This window comes from Ochotona princeps, chromosome 5 (genome assembly GCF_030435755.1).
Source record: "Ochotona princeps isolate mOchPri1 chromosome 5, mOchPri1.hap1, whole genome shotgun sequence".
Classification (NCBI taxonomy): Eukaryota; Metazoa; Chordata; class Mammalia; order Lagomorpha; family Ochotonidae; genus Ochotona; species Ochotona princeps.
Genome location: NC_080836.1, coordinates 62,352,314 through 62,362,150, shown reverse-complemented (window position 1 = coordinate 62,362,150; position 9,837 = coordinate 62,352,314). Strand labels below are relative to the sequence as shown.

At 35.4% G+C, this 9,837-nt stretch overlaps 1 non-coding gene across 1 annotated transcript; it reads right to left on the bottom strand.

Moving 5' to 3' along the window:
• Positions 1–571: 571 nt before the first annotated feature.
• On the bottom strand, positions 572–675 carry LOC118757926 (U6 spliceosomal RNA). Its single transcript, XR_004995434.2, has one exon. It is a non-coding gene; the product is annotated as a U6 spliceosomal RNA (small nuclear RNA).
• Between the last annotated feature and the right edge of the window lie 9,162 nt (positions 676–9,837).

Genomic DNA, 9,837 nt, shown 5'->3' with positions numbered 1-9,837 from the left:
GTTAGCAAACTTGAAGACATCCAAAATAAAATACAAGGAAATGATACAATATGAAGCATGAGACACAATATCTATTAACTATCTAAATAAAATGCTGAGGTAAATAATTATATTCAAGAAAATATTTGTAAGCTGTGAGATATTAAGCATAAATTAAATGTGTTACTACTAGTATACATGAAGAAAAGAGTAGACAAAATAAAGAAGTATTGGGGACCAACACTATAGCACAGTAGGTTAGGTTGATTCTTGCAGTGTCAGTATCCTATATGGGCTTTGGTTCATGCGCCAGCCACTCTTTGTCCAATTTAACTCACCTCTCACCTGGAAAGGCACCCAAATGGAGTCCCTGGCTGCTGGCTACAGCCTGGCTTAGCCCTGGCCTGTTCAGCCATTTGGGAAATGAGGCAACAAATTAGGAATGATCTCTCTTTTCTCTCTCTCTCTCTCTCTCTCTCTCTCTCTGTCTCTGTCTCTCTGTGTCCCTTTCTCCCCTCTCCCTTCCTCTCTCTTCCCATGGCTCCTCCATCGATTTAATTCTGCTTTCCAAATAAATAAATAATGTCTTTTTAAAATTATTAAATGCTTCAGAAATCTGTGTGTTATCCTTCTACAGAGGCCATGCTAATATCTGTACCATTCCAATGTTAGTATATGTGCTACCAAAATGAGCACTAAATAAATATTTGTAAAAACACACACAACACAGGTAGTGAAAACGAAAAGAAACAAGTGGAACTACATCAAGCTGCGAAGTATTGTACAGCAAACAGTGAACACAATGAACAGCAGACAGTGTGCATGTCAGTATGGACAGTCACTAGGCAACCGAGAACGGACACACCCTATGACTCACCCATCTCACTTCTGGGAACATATCCAGGTAAAAATGAAACCTATGTGTGAGAGACTGATCTGCAACCCTATATTTATAGCAGCACAATTCACAATGGCAAAGATGTGGAAACAATCCAGATCTCTGTAAACAGATAAATGGAGAAATAAACTGATCAGTTTATGCTATGAAACACTACCAAGCCATTAAAAAAAAAATGAAATCTATCAATTGTAAAAAAAAGGTTCTCATCTGAAAATCACCTTGCTTACTGAAACCAGCCAGTCTCAAAAGGATAAATACCAAATGTTCTCTCTGATACAAGACAGCCTTTAGGCAAATTGCAAATTAAATAGATACAGGTAATCAACTATATACATACACTTTGACAGATGAATGGCATAACAGAGAGAAGTACACTTGGAAGTAAAGTTACATATCTCTACTCTGGAAAAAAAAAGTAGAACTCCCATTTTGAAACATGTAAGTATATCCATACAACATACTATATTTTCTACCTCTACCCCAATTTAACATGTCATGATACACTTAAATACCAGAAAGTTAATCTTACAACTGTTACTAGGGGGTTACAGTACTGTGATAATTTGGGGGAATAACAAGGTCAGGAATGGGGAAGGAGGAAAGTGGGGGGAAAATAATTCCCCATATCTTCAAAGCTATAAATAAAATAAATATGAGAAGTAAATAAATAAATAAATAAAAGCCAAATTTTGTCATGATGGTTGTCTAAAAGAAAACCATAAAGTTACAGAAACCCTAAGCATAAAAACAAAGAGAAACACAAGGTTCATCAACACAAGGATCATGAAATTGTTGAAAAAAAAAAATAGTAAAAGGGAAATCTTAAAAGCTCCCAATTGAGATTTGGAAAACACACTACACTGAGAATATGAATATCGACAAAACTCTTATCACAAAATTTTGAATTATGAAGAATACTATAAAAAAAAATCACAAAATTCAAAATGCAAAATAACTAGCAGTATTGAATTAATAGAAATTTTAAAAACAGGCAAAAATAAAGTTAAAGAAAATTCTCTAGAGAAAAGGAAAAATGATACTAGAAAATTTCTGGATCAACTTTAACAAATAAACGTGATGAGAAATTATTATATAGTATAAATGACATGTATTTTCATCATTTAAAATATTTTTAAAGCATTGACTGAAATAAAAACAAATACATCACATTTTAAAAATCTAAGAAAAGAGGGAAAAATTGGACAATGACAAGGAAACAAAGCAAAATGATAAGTTCAAATCCCATAATAATGATAAATTGAATATGTATACAAGTCACAGCTTTAAAGGGCAGAGAATCTTAAGCTTGATATAAAGTAAAATCTGTTTATATGCTACCTGAAGTACAATAATGTAAGATAGAAGACAAATTAATGTAGAAGAATGAAAAAGTATATATCCAACAAATGTTTTCAAAAGCTTGAATTCATATATTAATATCACATAATGTCTATTTCTGGGCAAGCAAAATTAACATGAAGGAAGATATTTTATAATGATAAAAGGATCATTATAACAAGAAAACAACAATATGCAATGCTAAACTACACAAAGTATCTTTGGTAAAATTGAAAGTGAAAACAACATCTACAAATAGAGCTGAAGATTTCAACATCATTGTGTCAAAAATTACAGAGGAAAACTGAAACTCGTTAATGATATGGAAGTCTTCATTGACACTGCACAACAGCCAGATCCCTTTGTTCAGGGCAGAACACTGGGGTGGGAGGTGATGGATAAAGGTGTATCAACACGTACTAAATTACAAGTTAGGAGCAGCAACTATTCTCTTACAGTTAAAGTAACTCTAGTTGATGAGGTAATAAACATGTTTTTTATTTTATAGAAACTTTTGAAACCTTTTACCACAAAGAAATCCCAGACTTTTGAAGGCTTGCAGGTGTTTAACTGGGTTGAACATTAGAATACTTCATGATATAGAATGTACCAAATCATCACATGGAACGTAATAAATATGTCCATTTTTGTGCCAAAACATAGAAAACAAGTTTAAGAAAATGCAAACATGAGCCCGGCGGCGTGACCTAGTGGCTAAAGTCCTCGCCTTGAAAGCCCCGGGATCCCATATGGGCGCCTGTTCTAATCCCGGCAGCTCCACTTCCCATCCAGCTCCCTGCTTGTGGCCTGGGAAAGCAGTGGAGGACGGCCCAATGCATTGGGACCCTGCACCCGTGTGGGAGACCCGGAAGAGGTTCCTGGTTCCCGGCTTCAGATTGGCGCGCACCAGCCCATTGCAGCTCATTTGGGGAGTGAAACATTGGATGGAAGATCTTCCCCTCTGTCTCTCCTCCTGTCTGTATATCTGGCTTTCCAATAATAATAAAAATCTTTAAAAAAAAAAAAAAAAGAAAAAGAAAATCCAAACATAACATTCAGAAAATTCTACCAACTGTGCAGCCTCAAAGTTTCACCTGAAAGTTCAACTAAATTGTTTATGCTTTTCGTATTTAAAGTTCTCCTCTTTCCTTGTTTTTCTCTTGAGCTGAAAATATTAATATTGCATACAGTACATCACCATGAGTAAAATTCTGACTGGATACACACTCTAAACTCCTAAAATGTCTGAATATTTCTATGTTTCTTAAGGATATTCCTATTATTTACCAGTTCATCTTTCTATAGGACTATGGAATAAGAAAGCTAAATAAATCTAGGCTAAATGGTCAATTTATTGATTTTTTATTAATTACATTGCATTATGTGTCACAGTTTCATAGGTTCTGGGATTCCCCCACCCCCTCCCCTTACGCTCCCCTCATGGTGGATTCCTCCACCTAGTTGCAGTACTACAGTTCAAATTAAGTCAAGATTCTTTCGTTGCAACCATAAAAGAACTTAATAGTTCATAAGTCTTCAAGTTACTAACTGTTGATAACTTAAGCATATGGGGTCTTTCAATCTTGCATATTAACACTGATACTAAAAAATCAATATTAGTAAGAGATGGGTATAATCATCATGATTATCACATAGAAAAATATTCAACATTATTCATTAGGAAAATGCATATTCAAATGACAATGAGATATTACAAAAATATTAGAATGGCTAAAATAGAAAAATAGCAATGACAACATAATGGTAAAGCTTTGCAGAAATATAAAATGATATGCACTTTGGAAAATAATGTGGTAGATTTTCAAAAAACTATACATGCACTTACTTTAAAATCCAGAAATGGTAAACTTGGATACTAAAAAAATGTATCCAAACACCAGAAAATAAGGAACTACAAGTGGAAAATTCAAATATCTTTGTTTAGTGAATGGTTAAATGCTCAGAGCTATGTGCATAGAATACAACAGTATTCAGCAATATGAAATAATGAAGTACTCACATACACAGCAGCTTGTGTTGCTAGCAAAGAAATCATGCTGAAGTCAAGGATAAAGGCAGAAAAGCAGGTAAGTGTGATTATAAAACGGCAGCACAAGTATATTAACTGACACTGCTCTGGATAAAATATTACAAAATTAAATGCCATCCCCTCACACACTGGCTAATCTGCTTCAATAACACTTAAAAACAGAAATAAAAAATTTCAGGCCACTCTCTTCACATTTTTGTATACAAAGTTTCTTCCCAAACAGCAGAGCTAATTGGCCTCAGTCAAGCTTACCAGTTAGAAAGAATTAAAGAGATGGATAGATTTTCCTCTGGGAGATATGCATTTCCCTGAAACTGTTTTTTAAATCTTTGCAAGTCTTGCATTTTCAACCAATACTTTATTGATCACCAGTTTTCCTCAATCCTCCTACAAGCTTAGGGATTTTATCCATGTTCCTAGACCCTCCCTTATTTCAGCTTTTACAGAAAAGAATTCAAACAACTTACCCTCTACAGTACATTTTCTTAGCCCAGATTTAAATACCTAAGTCCCTGGCTTCAAAATTTAGTTTAAGAACTAAAGTCCGGCCCAGCATGGTGGCCTAGCAGCTAAAGTCCTCACCTTAAACACGCTGGGATCCCATATGGTCGCTGGTTCTAATCCCAGCCGCCCTGCTTCCCATCCAGCTCCCTGCTTGTACCTGAGAAAGCAGTCCAGGATGGCCAAAGCCTTGGAACCCTGCACCCACGTGGGAGACCTGGAGGAAGTTCCTGGATCGTGACTTCAAATCAGTGCAGCACTGGCCGTTGGAGTCACTTGGAGAGTGAATCATCAGAGGAAAGATCTTCCTCTCTGTCTCTTTTCCTTTCTGTGTATCTGACTTTGCAATAGAAATAAATAAATCTTAAAAAAAAAAAAGGAACGAACAGTCACTTATTTCTTATGCTTGACTTAATATTGCATTGTGTTGATCCATAGTGCCCAAAGTTGTAATTGATTTTTCCTGGTTATTGCTATATCAGATGAATTAACAATTCACTCTGAGACCAAAAGGGCTTAAAAGATAAACTTTAGTATAACTATAAACAATACCTTCTGAACAACCTCCTGGCAAATACAATGTTCCCAATGGTGTCTTTCTGAACCGCTGATAAATATCACAGATGCTGAATTTATCTACATTTGGCCAAAATAGTGAACTGAAGGCAAACTGACAAAGAACAAAATAGCCCTGACTGTGGACAATGCGTTACAGTTTTCACAAACAAGTGTATCAATAGGCTTTCTTGCTTAGTATAAATTAAAAAAAAAATCAATGAAACAAAACCAAATGCAAGGACATAATGCAATAATAAAAATTATAAATATCCTCCATTTTTGGCCAAATGACTGACCAATGCTTCTTAAGCTATGATAATTCTAACACCACTTTTAAATCCTCCTCCTATAGTAAAAATTTTACGATAGAGTTACCAATTGGTCATCACTTCATGACAATTTTAATTCCAAAGAGACTATCTTTCCTTAAACTCTCAAAAATACCTATAATGAGCCAAAATGCTTTGACAAGCCATGCTGTCCTTAGTACGCCTGTGATCCCCCAGTGTCTGCAATCATTTTTGCCATAACAAGTTAATAAACCCACTTTGCTTGACTCAAGGTGTGTTCCTGATGATTTTTTAGGTTCTATCAACTTTACACCCAGCAGGAGAGCTTCAAACTATGCTGATCGCAAATATTGATGAGACTATAGAATAAATAGCATTTTAGTGGTTTGTGGATATGGGTATAAATTGGTGCAACCACTTTGAAAAACACTTCAGCAGTATCTATGTAAGCTGTATACAAATTCCTGCCTGCGTCCCAACTATACACTAAAGAGTACATTCTAAATAAATTCCGTCATACAAAATTCAAAAAGAGGCAAGACCAATTCATTCAGTGTGATGTTAGAATATTGTTCACACGTGACAGAGTAACTGCTAAAAGTCCTAACGAGGCTGTGGAAAACTCAGTAACTTAACATTTCTTACTATGGTTGCTAATTATATGAGTCAACAAAGTTTGTGGAAAATGGAATTAGGACAAGTATATTTTGATGCAGAAAAACTGAAAACCCTGCATGTAAAGGGATCCTCAAAAAGTACATAAAAACACACATTATGGAAAACGTGTAAATATAATTTTTAAAACTGCTTCAATTCACTGATACTCTTGTGTATATATATATATGTATATGTATATATATATATATATAAGATTTCTTAATCCAACTGATTTCATAAAACTGTAGAAGGCATGGTAAAATTGAGCTCTCATTCCTGCATAGGCAAGACTCTACCAATGAACACATATTAAGAATACTTCCTGTTATCATTCAGAATCCCATCATGAAGCAGAAGTCGCATTCAAAGGTGCAGTTGAAAGAAATTTAAGGAGAAAAGATTTACATAGCTCTGAGAAAGAGTAAATGAATTAATATACAACGTTGACCCACCGAAGAGCAAGAAAAATAGGAAGCTCTCACCCTCCTCCACCATGATTAAATGGGAAAGTGTGGGCAATTGCCCCAGGCCGCTGCCCTGCTACCTGGTGGGAGTGGCCTAAAGCTTATTTCCCTGTGGCCTGGGGCTCAGCTTCCAGGCCTACACACAGAGTGCGATCTGTACATAGCTAAAAGGTCAAGGGGAATACACATGGAACTTGACCTCTGACATGACTAGAAGATCAAGGCAAACAGATGTGTTGTATTGCCAATTACAATATCTTTGGTAGTTGGGCAGGTGAGGAGGGCAGGTGGGACCCTGCTGGAAGATTTCCTCATGCCCTCCCCTTCAGTAACCTTTATAACCCAGGGATCTGTATTGAATAAACCGATGCTCCTCACCAGCCTGTCTCATTACTTCTTATGGCCAAATAACACTGTTGCCTCCCCATTAGTGACTTCAGGGCCTGCCGGCAGGCTTAACAAAAAAGGCAAAGAAGTCACCAGTTATTAGCAAAGTCTACAGTTGCAGGAGTTGGGCACCTGAAAAGAATAGCCATTTCCTAATCCTCTGCTTAAGAGGAAAACGGAAGTGGAGATATCCAACTCTGATTTCTCTTTCCTCTGTCTGCTGAAGTAGAGGGAACAGTACCTCAGCAGGGTAATTTATAAATGACAGTTTTCCAGAGTACACTGGAGAGCTGAACATGGCAGAGAAAGGATCTGCAATGTTGAATGGCAGAACTAGCAAAAACTTTGTGATTCAAGTTGTATCTATCCTCTCTGGAAGATAAACATGTCCTTTTCACTAAACTATAGTCTTCTTCACCTTTACATCTTCCTTCCTATGAGATGCATTTCAATTCCTTGTTATATTTTCACCATTTTATGTTCTTAAAAAATAAACGATTCTTTGACTACTAGATTTTGATCAACATAAAAATCAGGAAAGCAGAATGCTCTCCCAACCTGCCAGAAAAGGCACATGTTTGTGGACCTGAAGACTATCTTTCTCTGTTTAACTATCTTTTTTTTAAAAGATTTATTTATTTTATTTGAAAGGCAAATATACAGAGAGGAGGAGAGACAGAGAGGAAGATCATCCATCCGATGATTCACTCCCCAAGTGAGCCGCAACGGGCCGATGCGCACCGATTCGAAGCCAGGAACCAGAAACCTCTTCCAGGTTTCCCACACGGGTTCAGGGTCCCAGTGCTCTGGGCCGTCCTCGACTGCTTTCCCAGCCACAAGCAGGGAGCTGGATGAAAGGCTCAACTATAAATACTTATTCTTTGACTTCACAGAACAGTGTACAAAAAAAAGAGAAATAAAAACTGTTTATTTTAGGTTACCTCTGAAGATGTGTTTTACTTGAGATTTCTCTCCTGAGAAGAAAACTGTTATAATTAAATAAGAACACAATATTGACAGCTTGCTCTATTAACAAATAATACACTTATTATTGTACTTGCTATAATCAGCTTAAAAATTTTCACTTGTTTTTTATTGGACATAGACATTAATAATTAATGTAACACTACAGTTTATCATTTCCACAATATTTTTCAAAACTTTTTGTTATTTTTAAATTTATTTAAAATTTTTGGCAGTGTGTAAATGCATTCAAGCCATTTAATTGATTATATTACATAAATCACAGCCTTTAAGCAAGTCTGAAGAGAATAAGAATGTGATCATGCTAAATTATAATCAAATATCTTTAAAGAAAGTTACATAAATTAAAATACCTTTTTGAGTGTGTAAACCAAAGTCACACTTATTAGCACTAATTACATTAATTCTTTCATTAAGTATGTTACTCTATAGATAAAATTTAAATATCATTAAAATTTTACGCCAAAGGTAGTTACTAGAAAAAAAAATGATGGTTTTGTCCATTTTGCAAAAATCCCACACAAACATAACTTTTATTTTAGACTCCATGATGATTTTACGATGTTTATAAAATAGAGAAATTTGGAGTTACAAGCTTCCTTACTTTTCAATATAAATAATCTAAATAATCGTCATTCAATTTCTTCACAAGGCAGCTTGAAAGCAAAGCCTTAAAATTGCAAGTACAATATCTGAGACCTTCAAGAAAATGTTGTCTCCCCTTTTCCATTCCCATCCTTTTCCAGTTATAACAGTGGGAATATAAAGCCTTCTGAAAATTGCAAATGGTACAGGATGTAATGATGTTAATGATGTTATAGATGTTACTTTTTTGTAACATCTATAATGTACAAGGAAAATCAGGATTGGGAGCTACCTCCTTAGAGTCATAATTTAGATCCATATGTTTTTAAGGACCGAAATGATCTAAAGCTATGACATCATTATAAAGTTGTATAAGGTATCATGTCAGCTATTTTAAAATAGAGCATATATATTGCCCCAGTGCTTGCTGCACATTATCGTTCAATAAAAACTTACTTTTAAATTGTTCATTGCTTCTCTCACCATCTCCCTCGCTAAAGACTTTATTCCAATATATTGAAAATGAACCAAATGTATATTGATGACTGTTGCTTCTGCTGCAGAATAAACGGAATGATGGACAATGTAAAGAATCATGTCCTCAAATTACACCCACAGAAATCAGAACTCTTACCCTGTATTGAGATTTTCTCTGTGAGCAGTAGGATAATTCATGGCCTTTGATGATAGTCACCCATATAAGTCCTGGTTGGAGTTGTAGCTGCTCCATTTCTAACTCAGCTCCCTGTTAATGTGCTCAGCAAAGTGGTAAAAAATGCCCCAAATTACTGGGTTCATGCTTCTCACACTGGAGATCTGGATCAAGTTCTTTTTTTAAAAAGGTTAAGTAGTAACTTCAAAGATATAAACAAGGAGCAAGCACAAAGCATAAAGGAAATGATATATCCAGTGGTTCCCCACATATTCCATTCTCATATGTGACATGTTCTCTAGTTCTGATTAATTGACAGGGCCATTTAAATTGGGTGAAAGATGAAATGACTGGTAAGTACCACGAAAAAGGAAAATATGACATGCCTAATCTCCATATGATATGTATTCATATTAAATAATCAGAATAAAGGCAATATAACAGCCAGATGATTTCTGCAACTAAACATTCCAGTTCCAATTTCATCCTTA